Genomic DNA, 25445 nt, shown 5'->3' on the forward strand with positions numbered 1-25445 from the left:
TGTGCGGATTTTGTACTTAATTCCGGTATTGATGGGGCAACTGGTAAATTCCGATAAATTAGGTCTGTAGAAAATCATTTTCTTTCTTTCTATCTGTTAGTCATATGTTGCCTCCTCTGCGTGATTGAAAGAGATCCGACTTGGACTGTAACATATGCAACTCTATTTCTCTGCATATTATATATATATATATATATATATATATATATATATATATATATATATATATATACATATGAAATTCTCTTATCTGTTAGCCATATGTTGTCTCCTTTGCGTGACTAACAATCCGACCCGGTACACAGCATATGCACTATAAGTGATAATACTCTGAATCTATCTTCTCCCCTAATGATGGTATGCTCATCCGATGTAAGGAGTACTCTGGAAGTCCTTGATTACTGGGGCATATCTGGAAGCGGGAAACATGTTCCAGTACAATTAAAATTAAACACTCAAAGATTGTCTATAGATCTCGCTGCTCAATTTAGGTGGACAACAATATCCCTGGTCGTCGTTAGCTAATTGTCCTTACGATATTGTAAGATCTAGAAACTTAGGATCAGATATAATATCTAGAAATTTCAAGATCACATTTTCTTGTCACTTGCAGTATGTCCTATTTTTTGTCACAGTTTTTTTCGTGTTTAAATGGATAACAATACCGACAATCGACCAGACAAATATGTGAATATGAAAGGTACCGACAAGCGGATAATGGTCGTCTAAAAACTTTGATCCCTAATCCTCAACAGGTTAAAGCAATTTATATCGGTTTAAATTGATTCTTGTCGTCAATAGATTTTTAAATCTCATTTTATTTTATTTTATTTTATTTTTATTTTTATTTTTTATTTTATTTTTTATTTTTATTTTATCTTAAATTTTTCATTAAATCTTTGAAATTAAAATTCTATTAATCCTCAAAATAATTTGTTTTTGAAAATTATGAAGTGAAAGGGTTTTTGGATAAATAATTAAAGGATCAGGGGGAAAAAGTGAAAAATTCTCACATATAAAAGGAATGTGTGTGGGGTGTCTTTCTCTCATTCTCTATTTAAGCTCCAACCGCACACTCATAAAACTTTCTCAAAATCGTTTAAATTTCCATTAAAATTGTTGTGAAATCAAGTTGTTCACGTGATTAAAATGGGAGACCTGGAGTTTGCTAAAGCTCATAATTCTGCAATTTTTCTTGAAGATCCTCCTGCAGCCCATAGTGACTTGAAAACATTGTGGATGGTTTGAAGAAATCATGCCTGGTTCATTGCTTATCTACAAACCCTACCATCTACCAAAGCTTAATTAAGGATTTCTAGAGAAATGCTGAAGTAAAGAAGAATGATCGAGGCGAAAAATTTCTGGAAACAACAATTGAAGACAAGAAACGTCTAGTACAGAAAGCATCATCAGAGAATCTCTTCAAATTGAGGACAGACCTGAGTACCTCATGGAAATTGAAGTCCATCAAATTGAGAAAATTTTGGAACATATGGGACACGAAGGAACTTTTCCTCCTACAATCAAAGCTGCTTCCGCCATGCTGGAAACTTTTAGCTCATGTGTTCGTGAGTTGCGTTTCTGGCTGGAGATCAGGAGCTAACAAGATTTCTCTAGCCAATACTGGTGCCATTGTTGCATTGGCAGCAGGTTTTGAGTTTAATTTCTCAAAATTCATTTTGAATGAAATGATACTGAATATTGAAGGAAGCAAAAGAGAAAAATTTTGCATGTATCCAAGATTCCTTCAAATCATCCTTAACGTAACTCACCCCGAGTTGCAGAGAGGAAATGATACTCTGGATTTCAAATCCATTGGTCCAAGTGCCTTTGGAGAGGCGGAAAATTTGTATTTTAAGGAAAATTTCCTTTAATAAAATTTGGAATTTTTAAAGAGGATAACAGAGAAGAAGCAGCAGATAAATGCATGCCGATAGAAGATGAATACACTCATAATTCTCCCTCTGAGCCTGTAGTGGAGGAGATTCATCACTCTCCCACAGCTTGTGTTGCTGATGAGCATGATCATCAGAAAGCAAGTGATTCAATATCTTCTCGAGGGGATGACGACGATGATCTTTATGAAGATGTAGAGTATTTGAAAGAAATCGACTTTACAGGAATCAATGATGATATTCCAACAAACATCGAGTTTGATTTTGGTGATGAAGATTTTGATCCCTTTCTGGATACTCCCAGCAGCCATGCAAATAAAGTCAATGAAGTTGCTTCTCTAGCAACCAAGACTAGAAGTGAAGGAAATTCTCTCAAAATTCTGCTCACCTCCTCCAAGCCCTTGGAAATCACAGCAAGTCAAGGATATCTGAACCTCAGACTTCCCATACCTCCATTAGAACAAGCCAATCTCCTATGTGAAAAGTGCTCCTCAAATTATCTCAATAATCACTACAACCACTGCTCACTCTCCTTCAAAACAGACTGATGAAGGTCCAAGCACCATGTTCGAGACTGGTGGATCTTCTTCTATTCCAGAATATTCCCCAACACGACCTTCTCTTGATGAAGCATCTATCAGATTAGTAAAACATTTAGCTCAATCTAGTCCAACCTCGTCACGCGGAAAAGGAATATCATTTAATGAGGGACGGACAAATGATCACAGATCTTCTTCATCTGATCTGCGAGAAGAAGTTGGAATCCTCCATCAATAGCTCATTGAAAAATCTATTCAGATGGATCGGCTTTCTGCACATATTTTTGAGCTCAGGGCAAAAGATGAAGAAAAGACCAAACAAATCAAGGATCTACAAACGAGTCTCGGTTCTGTTCTAGCAAACTATTTCAATCTCAAGAACGTATTGTACGATGCCTTTGGTGATAAAGTCAAAGCCCTTTTCCAATGGCCTCACGGAGTAGATGATCCTCCTTATGTTCAATCACCTCTTGCAACTAATGATCTACCTGTTGACCCACCTGTTCCAAGAACAACTACCATTGTAGACAGATTTGAAAAGGAACTTGAAGGTAGCAGAGCGAGAATTACAATCAAGCAGGGCAAAGAGTCACAAAACATAGCGAAGGCCTTTTATTCATGAAAAACTCTAATGAAAATCGCAAAACAAAAGACCCTGTCTTGACAGTAACAGATTTGAGGAAAAGGAAGTTTGGTGATCAATACGGTGACAGAACAGGCATCCGAATGTGGGCCTTTGATCCAGTGATGAATTTGTGGGTGGTAAAGCGAAAATCATGAGCTTCTGAATGTTACAAAAGCACCCATGATTTCAACTCCTGGAGCAAAACTGATCTAGCTGAATTATCCAGGGCTCCATTCCATAACCCCTCTGAAGATCAAAATGCTTCAAATTTCAAAAGATTCCTTGACAGACAGGTCAAAGAGAACTTTCCTTCAATGAAAACTACCAAAGATCTATACAAAAAGGACAAAGATGTTCTTGATCCAGAAACAGGCGAACCCATGAAGATTATACTTTGGCCTGCAACTAAGAAACAGAAGGAAATTCCTATTCCTCAACACTTTCATGAGGGATATCTAGATGACATGGAATTTTGGGCATATGATGACGAAACAGCCACTGCAGCCATCAAATTCAAGAATCGAGAACATACTCTGAGATTGATTAGTTCTAAAGATCTTCTACGCTTCAGAGAAAAAGATATACGAACTTTGGCCCGTCATCAAATCATTTGCAGAAAGGATGTCATGGAGGCTGCTGCTAAAGAATTCACTGCAATGGTAGCTATAATTATAAATGGAAGAATGTGGATGGGTTCAATGGGGAGATCAGATCTGAGGTTGTTTGAGAAGCCCGCTGAGGAGCCAAAGGAGTAAAGACAAGACCATGCTAGTCTCAAACCAAGGGGGAGACTGAAAGAACATATTTTTATGGTTTGAGCTAGGCATCATTATGTATAGATGATAGTGTCTTTATTTATGTGTCTGTGAGCTGTAGTGTAATGTGTGATGCCACATATGTGTGTGCGGCCGCACACGGTGTGTGCGCCAGCACACATCTATTTGGCAGCACTCTCATATTCTTGGTGTGAGGGGTACTATATATAGCTTCTGAGATGTGTCAGATAGTACTGATTTTTGTTGGTGTCAGAACTTGGTTGCAGTTGTATTTCTCTTAAGATGTACCTGACATTTATTGAATATAAATGTGTGCATGCTTGTTTTTAATTCTTCTTCTTCTACATCTCTTTTTATTATAATTAACTTCATTGATTACTAAATTGGATCATTAGATTTGGGACTTACAGTCTGAAAGTTGGCATCACTATACCCTTCACTCTCAAGTCATCACTCCCACCGAGGGTAAGGAACCAATCCTTAGTCCTCCGCAGGTAGTTAAGAATGTTCTTTATCATAGTCTAATGAGCCTTACCAGGATTCCCTTGATATCTATTGACCATGTTCAAAGCAAAAGCCACATCACGGCGAGTACACGTCATAACATACATGATCAAGCAGACTGCGGAAGCATATGGTACTCGGCTCATCTCTGATATCTCTGCCTCTGTACTCGGACTCTAATTATTACTTGCTTTGGATAGGTAATTCCCTTTTCTTGGAATTCTCCACGTTCAAACGCTTCAACACCTTTTCCAAGTAGGTACTTTGACTAAGTCCAACTAGTCTTTTACTCCTGTTTCTTAATATCCTTATCTCAAGAATATAAGCAGCTTCTCTGAGGTCCATCATAGCGAAACACTTCACAAGCCAGGATTTAACCCCCTACAAGGTCGGGATGTCATTTCCTTTGAGAAGTATGTCATCCACATACAACACCAGAAAGCTAACTATACTCCCACTAGCCTTGACATATACACAGGACTCATCCTCGCTTCTCGAAAATCCAAACTCTTTAACTTTCTCATCGAAACAAAGATCCCATCTTCCAGATGCTTGTTTTAATCCATAAATTGATTTCTCAAGCTTACACACTCTATTAGGGTACTTTGCATTGACAAAACCTTCTGGCTGACTTATGTAAACATCTTCAGCCAACTTCCCATTAAGAAAAGCGGTTTTGACATCCATTTGCCACATTTCATAGTCATGAAAAGCAGCTATGGATAGCATAACCCTAATAGGTTTAATCTTCGCTACCGGCGAGAAGATCTCATCATAGTCAACTCCTGGAGTTTGAGTAAAGCCCTTCGCAACCAGCCTTGCCTTATATGTGTGTACTTTCTGTTGGGTTTTGAGCATTCTAACACTCCTAATTGTACATGCAACCCTAAATACCTTGGATTTATGTTTTCTCTATTATACATGCAAATAAGATCTTTCCAAGGCTTTAATCCTAACTAGCATATTATTAAGTTCTTATACTACAAAGTACTAGTTAGATGACATACCTTTTGATGTAGCTTGATGTCTTCAAGCTTTAAGAGCCTAACCCCAATAGTGTGGAAGCCTCAAGTGGAATCACAAATCACCAAAACACCTTGGAAGACTTTAGAGAATATTGATACTTGGTTCTCTTTAGTGAAATCGGCTAGCCCTTCATAGTGTACCCACACTAGTGCCAATTTCAACAACCAAGGACATCTTTATATAGTATGGAGACTAGGGTTAAACCCATGACCTTTCATTTCATATGATCCATGGGTTAAGGACTCCATGGACTATCCATGAAAGCTTAGCCCAACCTAAATGAACTTGGCCCATTCCATATATATAAGAGTCCATATTTAATTAGTTCATTTTGATCACTTAACTAATTCTTAATTAAGTCTTGATCAATACTAATTAAATAATATGATTCCTTATTAATATATTAGAACTTATAATATACTAATATAAATCATAAATATACTATTCTCAAAAGACTATCCATATACATTGTGTCAGTGAAGTGCAACCCAAATGGACCATGCCAAGTCGGGTCAAGTACATACCAAATATAGTTATGGACTTAGACATTAATCCAATAGCCTCCCACTTGGATAACTCTAAAACTATTATTAAGTATGACTTCAAAACCTAACTGGCAATCGTAGCTCTTAAAGCCATTGTCGAACTCTGATCTTGTCAACGAACTTGTCCATTAGATAAGGGTGATGGGTTTTGGCCATATGAACATTCCAATGTGCACATGCAAACCCTAATGCTTGGATCTAGGTTTCTCTAATTAAATATGCATTGCATCCAAGACTTCTAATGGCTAATAAGGTATAAGAACAATACAAAATCAGAGTTAGAAGTTTACCTTGAAACACTTGTTTGATCTTCTTGTTCTTGGAGCTCTAGAGTCACAAATGTCACTCCTCTAATGGCTTACAAACACTAACTAGCAAGGAGGATGATTTGAGAAAGAGGTGAGAGGACAAAAATCAGACAGGGTTCTTCCAAAGACACAGGTGTCGATTTCCCCACCCCCAAGAGTTCTATTTATACTTGTAAGGCTCCTAGGGTTTCACCCTTAAACCCTAATTGGATAACTTTTACTCAAAGCAATCTAAATCCTTTCCAAGATAAGCCATTGGATGATTTGTGGCTTATCCCATGCCCTAGAAATCGTCCAATCCTATCCATGAAGGATTTACAGCCCACAGTGTAACTATCAAACAATTGACAGTTTATACCCTCTTATTTAATTAATCTCTTTAAGTCACCAAATTAATTCCTAATTAATTTATGACTTATATTAATCAAATAATAATATTATTATTCCTTATATTATTCTCATAATATATTAATAATATTTATTCTCTCATAATAAATCACCCTGTCAAGTTGCTATGGTGAAGGTAACCCAAAAGGACCATGCACAATCGGGTCAAATACTTGCCTAATATAGTTGCAGCCTTAGACACTATTCCAACAGTCTCCCACTTGGATAAGTCTAGTAACTATATGCACAAGTACAATCCGGTTTGCAGTCGTAACTCTCAAAGACACTGTCAAACTCTGATCTAATCAATCTTGTCCTTTAGATAAGGGATCGTACAATCCTCTGTTAGATATCATGCTGACAATTCTATGGAATAATTAGTCTAGCATTTGGTTTCTTGATCTCTGATTTATTTGACATAGAACTTAATCGAACACATCAATTCAGTTCTGACCGGGCCCGGCACATAAGTCAAATCAAATCATCGAGCGGCCGAGATATTGCTTTTACCCTCTTAGGATAAAAGTTGCAGATAAACTTTGACTTATATGCATTTACTTATTCATTAATCAACTATACACAACAATGTGTTTTATAACACCGAGTTACTGATGCATTTTCGCATTATCAATGTACAGTCAATTAACAAATAACAAACCATATATCTAGGTTTTAAAACTACATGATATTATCGTCTTGTGGTCACCTTTTATATCACATTCCATAAGGTGATTCCAGCAAGCGCGGGTTTGTTCCAATGCTCAAAACTAGTTCATAAGCACTCATGAACGTTACAGCAACCCTTTGCTATGTCTAAAACCATTTAGACAATATACACACCGATTCATGACAATCTTCATTCATATCTACTTCCCACATATGAACGATTGTGGACAATTTGAATAATTCGATTATTCTTAATAAACTAAATTATTCTGGAAGTTAAAACATGCAAAGTGAAACAATAGTTAAATGATTAACATAGGACAATAACTTTACTTATAAACAATACTCCTTTACTTAATCATCAAATGTTAATTACATTTATCTATTATACGTTTCTAAAACTATCTAATCTATACTAATATCATCCTTCAGCCCAATGCTCCTAGCATGTTGCAAGTGCTTAACCATGCTCAGTCCCTTCGTAAGCGGATCTGCTAGGTTATCTTCTGATGATATCCTCTTCACCACGAGTTGTCCTTCTTCTACACGATGTCTTATAAAATGATATCTTCTGTCGATATGTCGAGATTTACCATGATCCCTCGGTTCCTCGGTCAAGGAAACCGCTCCTTCATTATCACAGAAAATCTCCATGGGCTCCTTTATGGTAGGTACTACACCAAGATCACCAATGAAGTTCGTTAACCATATTGCCTCTTTCGACGCTTCGCTCGCTGTGATGTACTCTGATTCGCACGTTGAATCAACTACGGTTTCTTGCTTGGAACTTTTCCAAGTTACTGCTCTTCCATTCAGGGTAAAGACCCAACCCGACTGCGAATGGTAGTTGTCCCTGTCGGTTTGAAAGCTGGCGTCACTATACCCTCGCACCTTCAAGTCATCACTCCCTCCGAGGACTAAAAACCATTCCTTCGTCCTCCGAAGGTACTTAAGGATATTCTTCACCACAATCCAATGAGCTCTGCCAAGGTTCCCTTGATATCTACTTACCATGCTCAAAGAAAACGCTACATCAGGGCGAGTACAAGTCATAGCGTACATGATTGAGCCAACTGCGGAAGCGTATGGAACTCGGCTCATTTCAGCTATCTCAGCTTCGGTACTCGGACTTTGAGTCTTACTCAACTTGGCATTACTTTGTATCGGTAATTCTCCCTTCTTTGAGTTTTCCATACTAAAACGTTTTAGTACCTTCTCTAAGTAAGTGTTCTGACTAAGTCCTATTAGTCTCTTACTTCGTTCTCTCACTATCCTTATTCCCAGAATATAAGAAGCCTCTCCGAGGTCCTTCATAGTGAAGCACTTCCCGAGCTAGGACTTAACCTCCTGCAGATTCGGGATGTTGTTTCCTATGAGTAATATGTCATCGACATATAGAATGAGGAAGCTTACTATACTCCCACTGGCATTGACATATACACACGATTCATCTTCGCTTCGTACAAATCCAAACTTTTTGACTTTCTCATCGAAGCAAAGATTCCATCTGCGAGATGCTTGCTTAAGTCCATAAATGGACTTCTCAAGCTTACACACTCTATTCGGATGCTTCGGATCCACAAACCACTCTGGCTAAGCCATGTAAACATCCTCAGCCAACTTCCTATTAAGGAAAGCGGTCTTGACATCCATTTGCCAAATCTCATAATCATGAAATGCGGCAATTGCTAGCATCACTCCAATAGACTTTATCTTCGCAACTGGTGAGAAGGTCTCATCATAGTCAACTCCGGGAGTTTGAGTAAAGCCCTTCGCAACCAATCGTGCCTTATACGTGTGTACGTTTCCATCCATGTTGGTCTTCTTCTTGAAGATCCATTTGCATCCAACAGTCTTACGTCCGGGTACATTATCAACCAAATTCCAAACATGGTTATCATATATGGATTAGATCTCGCTGTCCATTGCCTCTTTCCATTTTGCAGACTCCGGGCCTGCCATGGCTTCCTTATAGTTATTAGGTTCATCAAGGTTTATTAGTGTACTATCACTAATATACGTGTCCCCTTCAGTAGTAATATGAAAACCATATAACTGGGGTTGAACTCTAACTCTTTCGGAATGTATAAAAGGTAATGATACGTCAATCGGTTCAACCGGAGTTTCCTCCTCGGGTTGAGTGCTAGCAGTAGAGGTTCCTTCATCTATCGGCTCTTAAATCTCTTCAAGCTCGATTTCCCTCCCACTGTCTCCTTGGCATATGAGTTCTCGTTCTCGGAAAACTCCTCTCCTCGCAACAAAGACAACATTGTCCTTCGGTCTATAGAAGAGATATCCAAAGGATTTATGTGGGTAGCCGATGAAAATACATCGCTCACTACGAAGTTCGAGCTTGTCGTGAGTAACTCGTCTTAAGAAAGCCTCGCAACCCCAAACCTTGATATGTGCTAACGAAGGAGCTTTCCCCATCCACATCTCGTGAGGTGTTTTGGCAACCTTCTTAGTAGGGACTCGGTTAAGGATATGGGCGGCAGTCTCTAAGGCATACCCCCAAAAAGAGATAGATAGCGAAGCACGACTCATCATAGAGCGAACCATGTCCAACAAGGTTCGATTACGCCTTTCTGCCACACCATTCAACTGCGGTGTCCTAAGTGGCGTCAATTGTGGAACTATTCCACACTCCTTGAGATAACCGTGGAATTCAAGACTTAGGTACTCTCCTCCTCGATTGGATCGAAGCATCTTGATTTTCCTGCCCAATTGATTCTCCACTTCATTCTTGAACTCTTTGAATTTTGCAAAAGTTTCTGACTTTTGCTTGGTTAAGTAGATATACCCATATCTACTATAGTCATCGGTAAAAGTTACGTAGAAGCGGTTTCCATCCTTCGTGGCAGATCTAAACGGTCCACACACATCGGTATGTATAAGGTCCAATAGACCCTCACCCCTTTCACACGTACCAACAAAGGGTGACTTAGTCATCTTTCCAAGTAAACAAGACTCACATGTGTCATCTTCCCTAAGGTCGAATGACTCCAACACTCCATCCTTTTGGAGTTGGGCTATGCGTTTCTTGTTGACATGTCCAAGACAATAATGCCACAAGGATGCCTTATCCATACTATTGGAAGAATCCATGCATAAAACATCATTTCCTAAGTTATCAACAATCATAACAGTTTCATAAATTCCATTACACGATATTGCTTCAAAATAAAAGACACCATTTAGATAAGCCAAAATAGAACCATTCTCATTATTAAAAGAAAATCTAAAACCTTGTCTAAACAAACCATGAAATGAAATGATGTTTCTAGCCATTTCTGGCGAATAGCAATAATTTTTCAAATCTAAACATAAACCATTCCTAAGAACTAAAGAATACACTCCAATCTTGGTCACAGGCGACGATCTTCTGTTCCCCGTGATTAGATTTATCCTTCCATGCTCCACATCCTTATTTCTTCTTAGTCCCTGCACATCAGAACAAATGTGATAACCACAACCGGTATCAAGAACGCAAGAAATAGCATGAGATGAATCGTTAGATTTAATTGTGTATATACCTGCGAAAGATGGCCTGATCTTTCCTTCCTTGATAGCTTGCAGGTACTCTAGACAGCTTCTCTTCCAATGCCCTATTTTGTGGCAATGGTGGCACTCTTCCTCCTTTGGGTTAGAAGTAGGCTTAGCGGGATCAAATTTTGTCCCACTATAAGAGGAACCATCTCGGGACTTTCCCTTGCGGTGGCTTTTAGACGGAGCCTTCTTCTTCTTGCCTCTTCCTTGCCCAATGGCCAAAACAGGAGCAGCGGGTGGATTGGGAGTAGGTGCAACGGACTTGTCCTTGAGATTGCTCTCAGCAACCCTAAGGAGACCTTGGAGCTTGCTTAGGGTGACCTCTTCCTTATTCATGTGGTAGGTCATCCTAAATTGATTGTAACACGGCAACAAAGAGTGAAGCACCATGTCGATCGCCAAGTCTTCCCCAAAGTCAACATTTAACTTGCGAAGTCGATCGACATACCGTTGCATCTTTTGCAGGTGCACGGTAAGAGATTCTCCATGACCCATTTTGGCGGAAATCATGTTAGTGAAAATCTCGTAACGCTCTTGCCTCGTGTTTTGATGGTATCTCTCCAACAAGTCTTGGTGCATTTCGTACGGATACATGTCCTCGTAGGACTTTTGGAATTCGGAGTTCATAGTGGCTATCATGATGCAATGAACCTTCGTTGCATCACGCTCATGAGTTTCAAAAGCGGTGATCTCAGCCGGAGTAGCGATATCAGGATTGATCTTCTCGAGCTTCTCATCGAGGACATACTCCTTGTCCTCGTAGCGAGCAATTGTGTGAATGTATCTTATCCATTCGCTAAAGTTCATCCCATCGAAAGTGACATTTTGACAAAGGCTCATCAATGTGAACAAGCTAGCAGCAGCGTTGTTCGCGTTCGACATCTTGAAATAGAAAGGACAAAGATATATATGAATCCCTAATTATCACCCAATAAGAAAAATTAGGGGTAGGATCCAACAACAATATTTACATATTAGAAAAGGGATGTTGTAATCTAACATGCAAACAATTTGAAGGTAAGTGAATGACGATTCACTAATTCTCCACCACAAAACATAACTTTAATTCCTAAATGTATTGAGAATTCCTAGGTTTGGATGAGATTCATTGAAACTTTTCAATGGTATGTTTAAATCTCGATATGCCCCTCTCGTTTGTGACTGGGATACCGAGGATCACAAAGTGGCTGTGAATTACCATGAAAATTCACATGGTGCCTTCATTGTAACGATCACCTATTCGACGTGCCGGTAAACCACACACGCTCCATCGAACTACGATAAACAATGAATCACCCTTTGACATCCTTCGCTTAGAACAAATTAGTATGCCGCTAAACCACACACGCTCCACTAACTTCTTAGCAAGGGTGAAAAGTGTAATTTCATGGGATTACATCAATTCACTTTTCCTAAAGTAACTAGGATTGGGAATTTTTTTTTAAAATATGTAGTTACTTTGTATTTCATATTATACTTTTAATGAGGAGATGAGGTTGCCCTATCCTACCCGTTCGGCTAAAAACCCTCCACCGATCAAGCAAGCGGTGGGTGTGAGTGTACACCCATTAAGCGTCATTTTATAGGCAGCAACCTTATACCCACCTTATAGATCGGCTTCGTCAATGAGGCCTACTAACGGTAAGACTAGCATTTTAGTTATACATACATATATATATATATATATATATATATATATATATATATATATATATATATATATATTAATCTTGTAATATTATATTAGTATAGGGTTGAATTTTTAAACTTGTAAAATTATCTGGGTTTGAAATTTAAATTGTCCAAATTTAACTTTGAATCACAAAACATAAATTTCAAAACTTGAGGGTAGGTTTTAAACTTTTCAAAACATAGAGCATCAAATAACAAATAATCTAAATTAACATTTAATCACATAATTATTCATATTTGATTAATTAATTATTTCTTGCAAACTATTTATCAATTTAATTAAAATAATTAATAATTATCACATAAGGAAATTAAATATTTTATTAATTGATAAACATCTTCAATTAGATCAAGCATATAGTCATATATATCAAAAAAAAATCGGATTTAGGTTGATCTAATATGATAAAGGCAAGTTTCCATAAGATAAATATCAAAAAATCCCGATTTTTGCTCTTCCTGACGCTCAGACTCGCCGAGTACCCAACTGGACTCGCCGAGTCAAGGCAACTCGCCGAATCCACTATGGGACTCGTCGAGTTCAACACTCAGATCCACAAAATTTGAATTTTGCAAGCAAGAAACAAACAACCATGCATCAATTTAATAGAAACCAATCTAGGCTCTGATACCACTTATGGGTTTTGGCCATATGAACATTCCTATGTGCACATGCAAACCCTAATGCATTGGATCTAGGTTTCTCTAATTAAACATGCATTGAAACACTTGTTTGATCTTCTTGTTCTTAGAGCTCTAGAGTCACAAATGTCACTCCTCTAATGGCTTATAAACACCAACTAGCAAGGAGGATGATTTAAGAAAGAGGAGAGAGGACAAAAATCGGCCAAGGTTCTTCCAAAGACACAGGTGTTGATTTCCCCACCCCAAGATGTCTATTTATACTTGTAAGGCTCCTAGGGTTTCACCATTAAACCTTAAGTGGATAACTTTTACTCAAAGCAATCCAAATCCTTTCCAAGATAAGCCATTGGACAATTTGTGGCTTATCCCAAGCCTTAGAAATCGTCCAACCCTATCCATGAAGGATTTACAACCCAAAGTGTAACTACAAACAATTGACAATTTATACCCTCTTATTTAATTAATCTCTTTAAGTCACCAAATTAATTCCTAATTAATATATGACTTATATTAATCAAATAATAATATTATTATTCCTTATATTATTCTCATAATATATTAATAATATTTATTCTCTCATAATAAATCACCTTGTCAAGTTGCTATGGCGAAGGCAACCCAAAAGGACCATGTACAATCGGGACAATTACTTGCCTAATATAGTTGCAGCCTTAGACACTATTCCAACAAAGGGATCATATATTCCTCCATTCTAGATATCATATGGACTGAGACATGGATTATAATCATTCTCTCTGTCCATTTGTTGTTTCCCGATTTCCGATTTATGAAGACTGACTAATTGAACAAATCAAATCAATCCTGGCCCGGCCGAGCACTTCCATTTGTCATCATCAAATCATCGAGGGGCCCACAGATATTGCTTTTATCCCGAAGGTAAAAGGAATGGATAAACTTTGACTTATATGGCTTGTTCTACTACTTGTTGAATCATACACAAATGCACGTTTTATAACACCGAGTTACCGAATGCGTTTTCGTGCAATCAATGCACAACCAACTCATAGTAAGAACTCATATCTCTAGGTTTGAAGAATATAAGATATTATCATCTCATGATCACTCGTGATAAAATTCATGAAGTGATTCCAATGAGCGCGGGTTGAATCCAATACTCGGAACTTATGAGCACTAATGAGTGGTGTAGCCTTTTGTCCAACACCTTAGACCTCTACAAGCTAACCCATGACAGTCTTAATTCATATCTACTTCCAACATATGACCGACTGTAGATGGTTTGAATAACTTAGTCATTCCGGAAGAATAACCTAGTTTATTCTGGAAGTCAAAACATGCAAAATGAAACACAATAATAATCGAATCCAATATGGTCTCAGAACTTATGAATATAAATAAAACACCTTTTATTTATCACCATATGATTACACATTATTCATTGTATACTGTTTCAGCTATTAACTTTATTCTTGAATTTAAAACAACAGTTTTCCCATGCTCCAAGCATGTACACTATGTTTTCTAAGCGCTAGTCATGCCATACACCAAGTATGCATACTATGTTTGTCTATGATCTTTACTTTGTGAAATAGATTAACTGAACATAACTCCAATGATCCTTTTTCACAATCCCAAATCCTTACTGCAAATGCAATAATTCCAAACTCATGCCATTTACTGAAATCTGTTAGATTCTAAACTTATATGCATTGATCTTCTTGTAATGATTATGCACAAATTCACAAAGACTTGGCACCAATCATTACAGAGTATTCCAAAGGAGATCAGCTCCTTGGAAATATCCTTATTGCATTAAGTTTCCTAATCTCACACAGATTGAATAATTTCTAACTTTGAAACATTTCCAGATTCATTTTGACTATCACTTCTGAACAAGAGTTGCATCCTTACAGATTATGTCAACATGGTCCTTCCAGAATTAATACTATACTTCCAACTGTCCTTGAGCACCCAATCTTTGGTAAACCTTAGATCGTCCTCGACAATTGTTTAATCCTTTTAGTCATATTCAATTCTAGACCTTTTCCCTTCTTAATGCCCCAGGCATTTTGAAAATTTTAGAACGGATGAATATAGCACATGTAATTGATCCTATATTCGAAACATATGGGACACGATTCATGATATCTGACATAAAGACTACACTAGTCTTTTGCTATACTATTTCCATTTCAATTTGTCAAGTTCTCACAATTCAGATTATGAAAAGGGATGTCGTAATCATAATCAAATTTTAGAACGCAAATAACGGACCTATATACAGAATTTCCTTATGGTGAGCCATTCCAACATGAAATTCATATATATATATATATATATATATATATATATATATATATATATATATATATATATATATATATATACACTTGACTAAATACGATTAAAACCTCAATCTAAGCTTTTAGATTTGAGATGAAGTATAATTTCCTCTCCCTTAATTATAGCAAAACAACTCTTTCCCAATTGAAACTTTGTTTTCTATAATTAACATTGATAACTTGCAATCTTTATCATAATTATCATGCTCCCACTAACATGATGATTATGAGCATAACACTTATGCTCCCACTAGCTTTGACATGTACTCAGAAATCTGCTGACTTTCTTACCAAAGATCATATTTCTGATACTAGATTGTTTTGATAAAACTTTATCAAAATCATACACCTTGCCTTAGATAGCACACTTGTGTGTCTAAACAATTTTAAGAACTATGAAAAGGGATGCTGTAATCATAGTCTTGATTGTTTAGACCTATGCCACTTCTCACAAATCCAGGTTAGTGTGCCGGTAAACCACACACGCTCCACTAACGACTTTGAGAATGCAAATATTACAATTGCTATCTAGCTAAAATCTACTTAGTGAAAGAGTTTCCTCACCATCATTTTCATGAATCGGAGAGAAACCTTATGACACTTAGATTTACTGGTGTATGTGTTCTTATCCATGTGAATTGTCAAAACCATAGTCACAAGACAAGGATAATGACAAATCCAAACTCATATGGACTGAACTCAATCTTGATTTCTTGCCACCTGGTAGCTCAAGGGTCTGCCATTTCTTCCAAGTTGTTGCACAACCAATTGAGAACTCTAAGAACTCATATTCAAAGCCAACTTTAACTGGAATGGGCATAGAATATGTCAACATGATAGGTTATAAACTTCAAGTCGTGTGCTAGTGAAGAACTTCAGGTTTTATTCTTGATTAGTTCTTGAGACTTTCAAGACCCTTAAGACTCCCACTGTCCTCTTGACCTATAAGACTCCGTTTTCAAACATCCAATAGATAGTGCATATTCTAATCAAGACAAACACTTCACTCAATTGGCCTTAGTTGGTCTTTGTTTTATCCAAAACATCACAACTTACCAATGTCAAATGTACAAGAGTAGGAAACTTTTACTCTTACATTTGATAAGTGTTTTTAAACCTTTTTTAAGACATATCACTCAAATTACAATCTTGGAGTATGACTTTAAGACTTGTATTGGAACGAAGTATTACTCATCTTCTTGATTTAACCATTTCAACAATTCAAGATTCCTCTTCTTAGTCATAAGAATGCACTAAGATTTCCTTAGAGAACTAATTGTGCTATGGTTTCTTAATCATTAAGATGATCACAAAACTAATACTAAAGTACTCTCCCATCTTTTTAGAGTTGAGAAACTTTTATCCTTCTGCCTAAGTTGATTCTTCTTATTCGCTCTGCCTTACATTGGAACCTTTTTCCAATGTCTCAGAGTTACATTTAAGCTTGTAAGTATAACCATATTTACTGAGCTTTAGTAAACTATGACGAATAATCTTATCAATCTTTTGTGGTGGACTTAATCAGTGCACAAGAATGTGTACTCGATCCCTTAGTCCATTACTTGACTCACACATCCATGTGAACAAGTAGTTAGTCTTAATTTTCCAATACTTGAAAGTTCTCATTCATCATGACATACAACTTGCATGATTCCATGTTTCGGTCCAATTGAAACTTGCGTGATGAAAATCTTTCCTTATTTGGTAAATTTAGACATTACCACAAATGAAAGAATCGATTTCATATTTCCACTCTTGCGATTAATGGAATCATATAAGCAACAATTTTTCCTCAAATGCCATTGTAAGGATATTTTAAAATAAAAAAAAAATTCTTTTATTTTAAAACTTTGCGGAAAAACTTATCCTTACAATCCATATGAAAACTTGTTGTTATCTATTCTTAAGCAATATCTCATAACTCCTAAGAAGTAGCTCAAGAATCCAATCTTCAAACTATGCGATAGAAATCCATCTACGCTGTCACACCCCCAAACCAAGGATGGCGGAAACGTTCGGGAGTGGAGGACTTCATGTATAGCATCATAACCACAATTTCAATAGTAATTCAAGCAAACACAACCAACATATATATAATTGAGAAGTTACATCACTTGTATGAATTACATGTTTCAAAATCAATTACAATATGTTGTCAAAATGTGAAAAGTTTGACGCCTCATCGTCCCATCCTCAAAAGCACTTAGTAACCCGATTAATGTTTTCCTGTGAATTACAAGTTGTTTGAAAAGTGTCAACACAAGGGTTGGTGAGTTCATAAGCTTTTATTGATAATCTTATTAGAAGTCTTTCTCATGTAAATGCCGCGTTGTTTCAGAAAAAAAAAAAATCCGATATTTTCTTTAAAATCTGCGTAATGTAGTCTTATGACTGAAGACCAAAATGTATAAGTAACCTTTCTTATTAATAGAAAATGTTATGTACTTAAATGGACATGGACGCGTTTGAATTAAATGAAATTTCTGTATGTTCTCATGTTCGTTAATACTTTATATATATGTAGTCCTAAATTAGAGGACCGAGAAATAACAAGTATTGACCATACTTAAAAGTATAAATGTGGTTTCAAATGATGTGTAGTCGTAACTACCAAAACCAAAAGTGTACAGTAATATCTGTACTAATAGAGATAAAAAGTGATTTTAAATCGACATAAAACTCATTTAGGTTTTAAAAATAAAATCCCGTAAACTTATGGATTGTTGTCTCCCTAAGTGAGTCGCTATAATCATACTGTGACTATGTGAACCTGCCACAACGTTTCTCAGGCGTCGCGAAAATGAAATGACATTTGTCACCCGTAGACCTGCAGGTCCCACTGTAGCTAGCAGCAAGGTGTGGGGTGTCAAACCCAATATAGATCTATATACAAGTATCACGTTCTCCCTCAAGGAGATTCTGATTATAACTTCCAGGAATTATATCCCGCACTCGGACGTACAGGGAGATAGAGAGATAGAGATCGAAAAATAGAGAAACTCACGATATAGGATAACAAGTTTACGTTAATTGTGTGTGAATATAAATATTTCTTGTATGAATGTACCCTTCTTGTACGAGTGCGTAGAGTGACGTATCATAAACTATACCTATTATAGTTTATCAAAAATGTATGTGCTATGTATGAACCCTTTTTATGGAAATGTAACTAGTGTTGTGAATTTATCAAACTATACCTCTTATAGTCTAATAATACGTGTTCCAAAATGAATGAGTAATATTTAATATTTAATATGAATGTCTTAATTTTCAGTTCATAATGATAAACTAACATGGAAACACATTCAAATATTAGAACTTATGATTATACACTTTGCTCAACATAATACAAAGTGTTATGATATTTACATGCTGTTGGCTAACTTTAGCCATTCTGCCCTGTATTTGGAAAAATCATAGAAAAATCATACGAAGTCGAAAACTAGATCCGTAAATTTTGAGAGTTCACAAAATGTGTCTAGTTTGCTCATAAATTTTATCTCAATTTATAATGACCTCTAACTTGGGTGAAAAAGTCCAAAATCACAGACTGGTCCGGATTGTTATTTGAAATGATAGGCAGTTTTGTAAAAATCACCATAAATTGTAGAAAAATCGTATGGAGATGTGCAAGTAGCCATTTTAAAGCTAAAAACTCGAACTATTTGCACCTTGTACAGTTTTGAAAACAAAAATGTTTAAGATGCCCAAAACAGTCCGTGAATGGAGTTGAACTTTTCTGATGAAGGCTGTTAGAAAAAAATCTAGTTATATTCTTAGTGTTTTAACTTGTATTCCCCCCCTGAAAACTTGAGAAAACATGAAAATATAGGGGTATGAACTCACCTTGAGTGATTTCAGTAGATACGTGTTGAAGAAGGAAAGTGTTCAACCCAAGAACACTTGAAGAATCACTTGAAGATTCGAAGCTCTAACACAATTATGAGAGAGTTTGTCTAAGATATCCATGATTTGAGTGGAAATAAATGAGATAATCATAAAGAGAATGGATTATGCTTACCAAATGTGGAGGAAAAACTCAAGATCAGCCCTTGAATCTCGAATTTCTAGAGAGAGAAAGTGAGAGAGGAAAGAGTTTGATCTTCTTGTGAAATGAGAGCAAAATGAGGGAAATGAGGAGAGAGGATGAATAATCAGTCCTCAAAAACTCGGGAAGAGGGTTAATTGAGTGGGAAAAGACGTTGATGTGACCTAGGTAAGGTGGGGAGGCATGGCTGGTCAGAGAGTGGGTGTGGGGCGGTTGCTTGTGACTGCGGATCAATAACACTGCTTTGAATGCGAAGTTGGATTTAGCTTTGCTATAAGTTTCAATCGATTTTGAGAGTATTGTTCGCATTTGTATGAGTGTAGTCGATGAATTGATAAAGCTAGAACATATGAGTTTTGATTCGCAATTGGATTGATGATTGAGGGATGATTCGTGAAGAAAAACGCGAAGTCAAGGACTATGAAATTGTTGTTTGCAAGAATTTAAAAACTCGATTGTGGAGTTGTTGATGCTCATTTTGCGAAAGTAAAACAATCGAGCGTTCGCATCTATGAATCAACTTGAAGTCAATTGGGTTAATATTCGCATATGGGTTCAACATATGAATTTTTGATTTCGCAAGTTTAGAGTTCAAGAACTAAACTGTATTCGCATCTGGAATGAAAATTTTGTGAATCGCATTTGATTGATTAGGTTAAAATGCGAAGGGATGCGAAGGGTGTAAGAATGAAGATGCGAAAGTGATTAATGCGAAGGGATGCGAAGTATTTCACAGTAGAATGCGAATTGGGGAAGAAAACAGAAGATTTCAAATATTGTCCCTGGAGTTTCGCATTTTTTTTTTTTTTTGGAAATAAATACTCAACTTCGCAAATGGGGTCATAAAATGATGAAATTTCAGAAGAGTTTCGCATTTTTGGAAATAAATACTCAACTTCGCAAATGGGGTCATAAAATGATGAAATTGCAGAAGAGTTTCGCATTTTTGGAAATAAATACTCAACTTCTCTCCTGTGATGTTTTCCCATTAACATAGCAGGTTATACAATACGAACATAACACTAACCCTAATACACAAGGTTTAATAGAGTTGACCGGCTTGACTTGATGACTTGACTTGACTCAAGATTGACGATTGTCACATCTTCCCCCCGTTAGAGGGAATTTCGTCCCGAAATTTAAATTCGGCTGGGACTTCAAGGGTTTGGGAAAAGATGTGGATACTTTTGCTTCATTTGATCTTCACGTTCCCAGGTAAACTCAGGCCCTCGTTTCGCGTTCCAACGAACCTTCACTATGGGGATGCGACTTTGTTTTGTTCTCTTGATCTCTCGATCCATGATCTCGACGGGTTCCTCCACAAAGTGGAGATTCTCATTAACTTCGATTTCTTCGAGTGGTGTTACGAGTGTCTCGTCAGACAGACACTTCTTTAAGTTGGACACGTGGAAGATAGGGTGCACATTACTAAGTTCTTGCGGTAGTCGGAGTTTGTACGCCACAGGACCAATCCTGGCAAGGATTTCGAACGGACCAACGTACCTTGGGTTTAGTTTCCCCCGTTTACCGAAACGTATCACCCCTTTCCAGGGGGAAACTTTTAGTAGTACCCGGTCTCCGACCTGGAATTCTAAAGGTTTGCGTCGCTTATCCGCGTAACTCTTTTGTCGATCACGAGACGCTTTTAGTCTTTCCCGAATTTGAATGATCTTTTCTGTGGTTTCCCTTATGATTTCCGGTCCCGTAAGGGTGCTATCAGAGACTTGCCCTCTGGCTAGCTGAGTATCTCCAACTTCGGCCCAACACAGTGGCGACCTACACTTGCGGCCGTAGAGAGCTTCGAATGGAGCGACTCCAATGCTAGTGTGATAACTGTTATTATAAGAGAATTCGATAAGCGGTAGATGGGTATCCCATGCCTTACCAAAATCTATCGCACAGGCTCTCAGCATGTCTTCCAACGTCTGGATGGTTCTCTCGCTTTGTCCGTCCGTTTGTGGATGGTAGGCCGTACTCATGTCTAACCTGGTTCCCAGAGACTTTTGTAGGGACTGCCAGAAACGCGAGGTGAATCTACTATCTCGATCCGAGATAATGGATGTTGGTACACCATGTAGTCGTACAATCTCCTTAATGTACGTCCTGGTCAACTTTTCCATCTTGTCTGTTTCCTTTATTGGCAGGAAGTGCGCGGACTTGGTCAATCTGTCCACAACCACCCATATGGTATCCATCCCACCTGATGTCTTGGCAGTTTGGTTACGAAGTCCATGGTTATTCGCTCCCACTTCCACTCGGGTATATCTGGTTGCTGAAGTAGTCCTGATGGCTTCTGATATTCCACCTTGACCTTGGCGCAAGTGAGGCACTTGCTCACATAAGTAGCAACTTCAGCCTTCATGTTTGGCCACCAGTATAATCTTTTGAGGTCTAGATACATCTTATCTGACCCCGGATGAATGGAGTATCGAGTCTTGTGGGCCTCATCCATTACAACGTCTCGGTATCCACCGAACTTCGGTGTCCAGATTCGATTCATGAGATAACGAGCTCCATCCCCTCTGACTTCCAAGTTCTTATCCATCCCCCTTAGTGCTTCGCTTGCCACGTTTTCTGGTTTCAGGGCTTCAAATTGGGCGTCCTTGATCTGAGTGGCCAGTTGGGAGTGGATGGTCATGGCTAGGGATTTGACTCGGCGACCCGAGTATTCTTTCCTGCTTAAGGCATCGGCTACTACATTAGCCTTGCCTGGGTGGTAGCGAATTTCACATTCGTAGTCATTCAGTAATTCCACCCATCTTCTTTGGCGCATGTTTAGTTCTTTCTGATTGAGAATGTGTTGAAGACTTTTGTGATCAGTGAAGATGGTGCACTTGGTGCCGTAGAGGTAGTGCCTCCAAATCTTCAGGGCGAACACCACAGCTCCCAATTCAAGGTCGTGGGTTGTGTAATTAACTTCATGTGTCTTCAGTTGTCTTGATGCATAAGCGATGACTTTTCCCCTTTGCATGAGCACACAGCCGAGGCCTTGATTTGAAGCATCGCAATACACCACAAAATCATCAGTTCCTTCTGGAAGAGACAAGACTGGTGCGCTGCATAGGGCTTGCTTTAGTGTCTGGAAGGCGGCTTCTTGTTTATCTTCCCATTCGAACACCACCCCTTTCTGAGTCAAGGTGGTGAGAGGCTTAGCGATTTTGGAGAAGTTTTGTATGAATCTTCGATAGTAGCCTGCGAGTCCTAAAAACTGTCGGATTTCTGTCGGCGTTGTAGGTGTTGACCAATCTTCGATTGCTTTGATCTTCGAGGGGTCCATATGTATTCCTTCTTTGCTTACCACGTGGCCAAGGAATCCTACTTCTCGGAGCCAAAATTCACACTTTGAGAATTTAGCGTAAAGCTTTTCGGTCCTTAAAACCTCCAGAACTAGTCGTAGGTGATGTCTGTGCTCTTCTTCGCTCCTCGAATAGACCAGGATATCGTCGATGAATACGATGACGAATTTATCCAAGAAGGGTCGACACACTCGATTCATCAAATCCATGAACACCGCGGGCGCGTTAGTTAACCCGAATGGCATCACTACAAACTCATAGTGCCCATAGCGAGTTCTGAATGCCGTCTTGGGGATATCCTCTTCTTGAACTCGCAGTTGATGATAGCCCGACCTCAGGTCGATTTTTGAAAAGTAGCTGGCTCCTTGGAGCTGGTCGAAGAGGTCGTCGATTCGGGGTAGGGGATAACGGTTCTTGATAGTGAGTTTGTTTAGTTCTCGATAGTCTATGCACATGCGAAAAGACCCATCCTTCTTCTTTACAAATAAGACTGGTGCTCCCCAGGGCGAGAAGCTTGGCCTGATGAATCCTTTACTCAATAGTTCATTCAACTGGCTGGATAGTTCTTGCATTTCTGCCGGTGCTAAGCGATATGGAGCCCTGGCGACGGGGGTAGCTCCTGGGATTAAGTCGATCCGAAATTCGACTTGTCTTGCGAGTGGTACACCAGGCAGATCGTCTGGGAAAACATCAGGGAAGTTGCATACTTCTGGAATTTCTTTGATGTCCTTCACCTCCTGTTTCTTATCTACGATGTGGGCTAAGAAAACATGGTATTGCTTTCGGAGGTACTTTTGGGTTTTAACACAAGAGATGATTTGTAGGTTCGCACTAGGTTTATTGCCATAAACGGTGAGAACGTTGCCATTCGGCAGATTGAGGCGGACGGCCCTTTCGTAACATAGAATGTCGGCACGATGAAGGCTTAGCCAATCCATACCAATGATTATATCGAAGCTTTTTATGGTGACCGGCATAAGGTCGATTTTGAACAAATGGTTGTCTAGAGTGAGAGTACACCCTATGAAAATATCATTAGCGCGCTCAACCTTTCCATTTGCCATTTCTACGATGTAAGAATCTTCTAGTGGTTGAGAATTTTGTTTAAGTATATGTTTGAATTGGTGACTTATGAAACTTCTTTCTGCCCCACTATCGAAAAGTACGCATGCATAAGAGTCATTGAGGAGGAACGTACCAGTAACCACAGAGGGATCCTTGACTGCTTCTCCCTGCCCTAAAGTTAGGACTCTCCCTACACCCCCAGCATTAGGGGCTCGTGCCTTGGGGCAGTTCCTCCTGAAGTGTCCCGTTTCACCACACCCATAGCAGGCTTGGCTTGCTCCAGTGTTGGCGGTCGTAGCGACTTGTGTGGCGGGTTGGGTAGTCGCTCTACAGAATCGTGCAGTGTGCCCCTTTTTGTTACAGTTATTGCAGTGTAACTCACGACAAGCACCGTTATGGTGGTAGTTACACTTGTTGCACTTGGGAAGAGTTCCTGTATACTGTTTCGGTGGCGCTGGAGCGGCAGCAGTAGTGGCGGCGCGAACAGCAACAATTGGTTGCTTTTTGGCGGGGTCCTGAACTGGTTGTTTCCTTTTATTTCCCCAGAACTTCCTCTTGTTGTTCCCTCCTTTTGTTCGGTCGGTGGTGGTTATCACGGTACCACGGCTAGCCCTGTGATCTATGAGTTGTTGTGCCAATTCCTTGGCACTCTCAAAGGTAGTGGGTTTCGAGGCCAAGACACTATCTTGAATCTGGGACGATAGGCCCCAGAGATATCGTTCCACCTTCTTCTCTTCTGGAGTGACCATTGTTGGACAGAGGAGTGCTAGGTCATTGAAGCGGGCAGTATATGTTTCAAGATCAGTGCCTGTCATCCTGAGGTTCCAAAGTTCTTCTTCAAGTTTTTGTATTTCGCCCCTCGGGCAGTATTCCTTTAACATTAGGGCTTTCAAATCCTCCCAGCTGATTGCGTTAGCTACTGCAGGAGTAAGTGACTTAACTCGGCCATTCCACCAAGTAAGTGCTTTTCCAGTGAAAGTGAATGCCGCATACTTGACCTTGCTCGGTTCGGGACAAGCGCAGATTTCAAAAACTGCCTCGGTCCTTTCGAACCATTGCACCAGTGTGATGACGCCCCCGCTTCCATTGAAAGGATCGGGTTTGCCATTCGTGAAGTCTTTGTAAGTGCACTCCCTCGTACGCCCCGCGCTGTCCCCATGAATGGAATTGGTAGCTCCGGATCCAGAACCGCCGGAACCATGGGTTCCCATTTGCGACATTGCTGCCGCCACGGCTGCCGTCACTGCAGCCTGGAACATTGCAGGATCAAACTGCGGAGGTGGTGGTGGAGGCGGCACTGGGTTGTTGGAAGGCCTTGGTCTTTTCCTTGGTGGCATGGTTCTGTCATAAAAAAAAAATGACTAGTCGGTAAGACTTCAATAGTGATAACGAGTCGAGTGTTACTGGCTTCATCCCTCTTGTATTTTATCATAACTTTATTATTCGTAATTGTTTGTGTGATCAGGTTATGATGTGTAGTGTCCAACATTCAATAAATAGAATACATGCCAAATTTCATTGATAACTTTTAGTACATAACGCTTAGAGAGAAAAGTTTGAC

Source organism: Lactuca saligna, chromosome 5, assembly GCF_052625555.1.
Source record: "Lactuca saligna cultivar CGN05327 chromosome 5, ASM5262555v1, whole genome shotgun sequence".
Classification (NCBI taxonomy): Eukaryota; Viridiplantae; Streptophyta; class Magnoliopsida; order Asterales; family Asteraceae; genus Lactuca; species Lactuca saligna.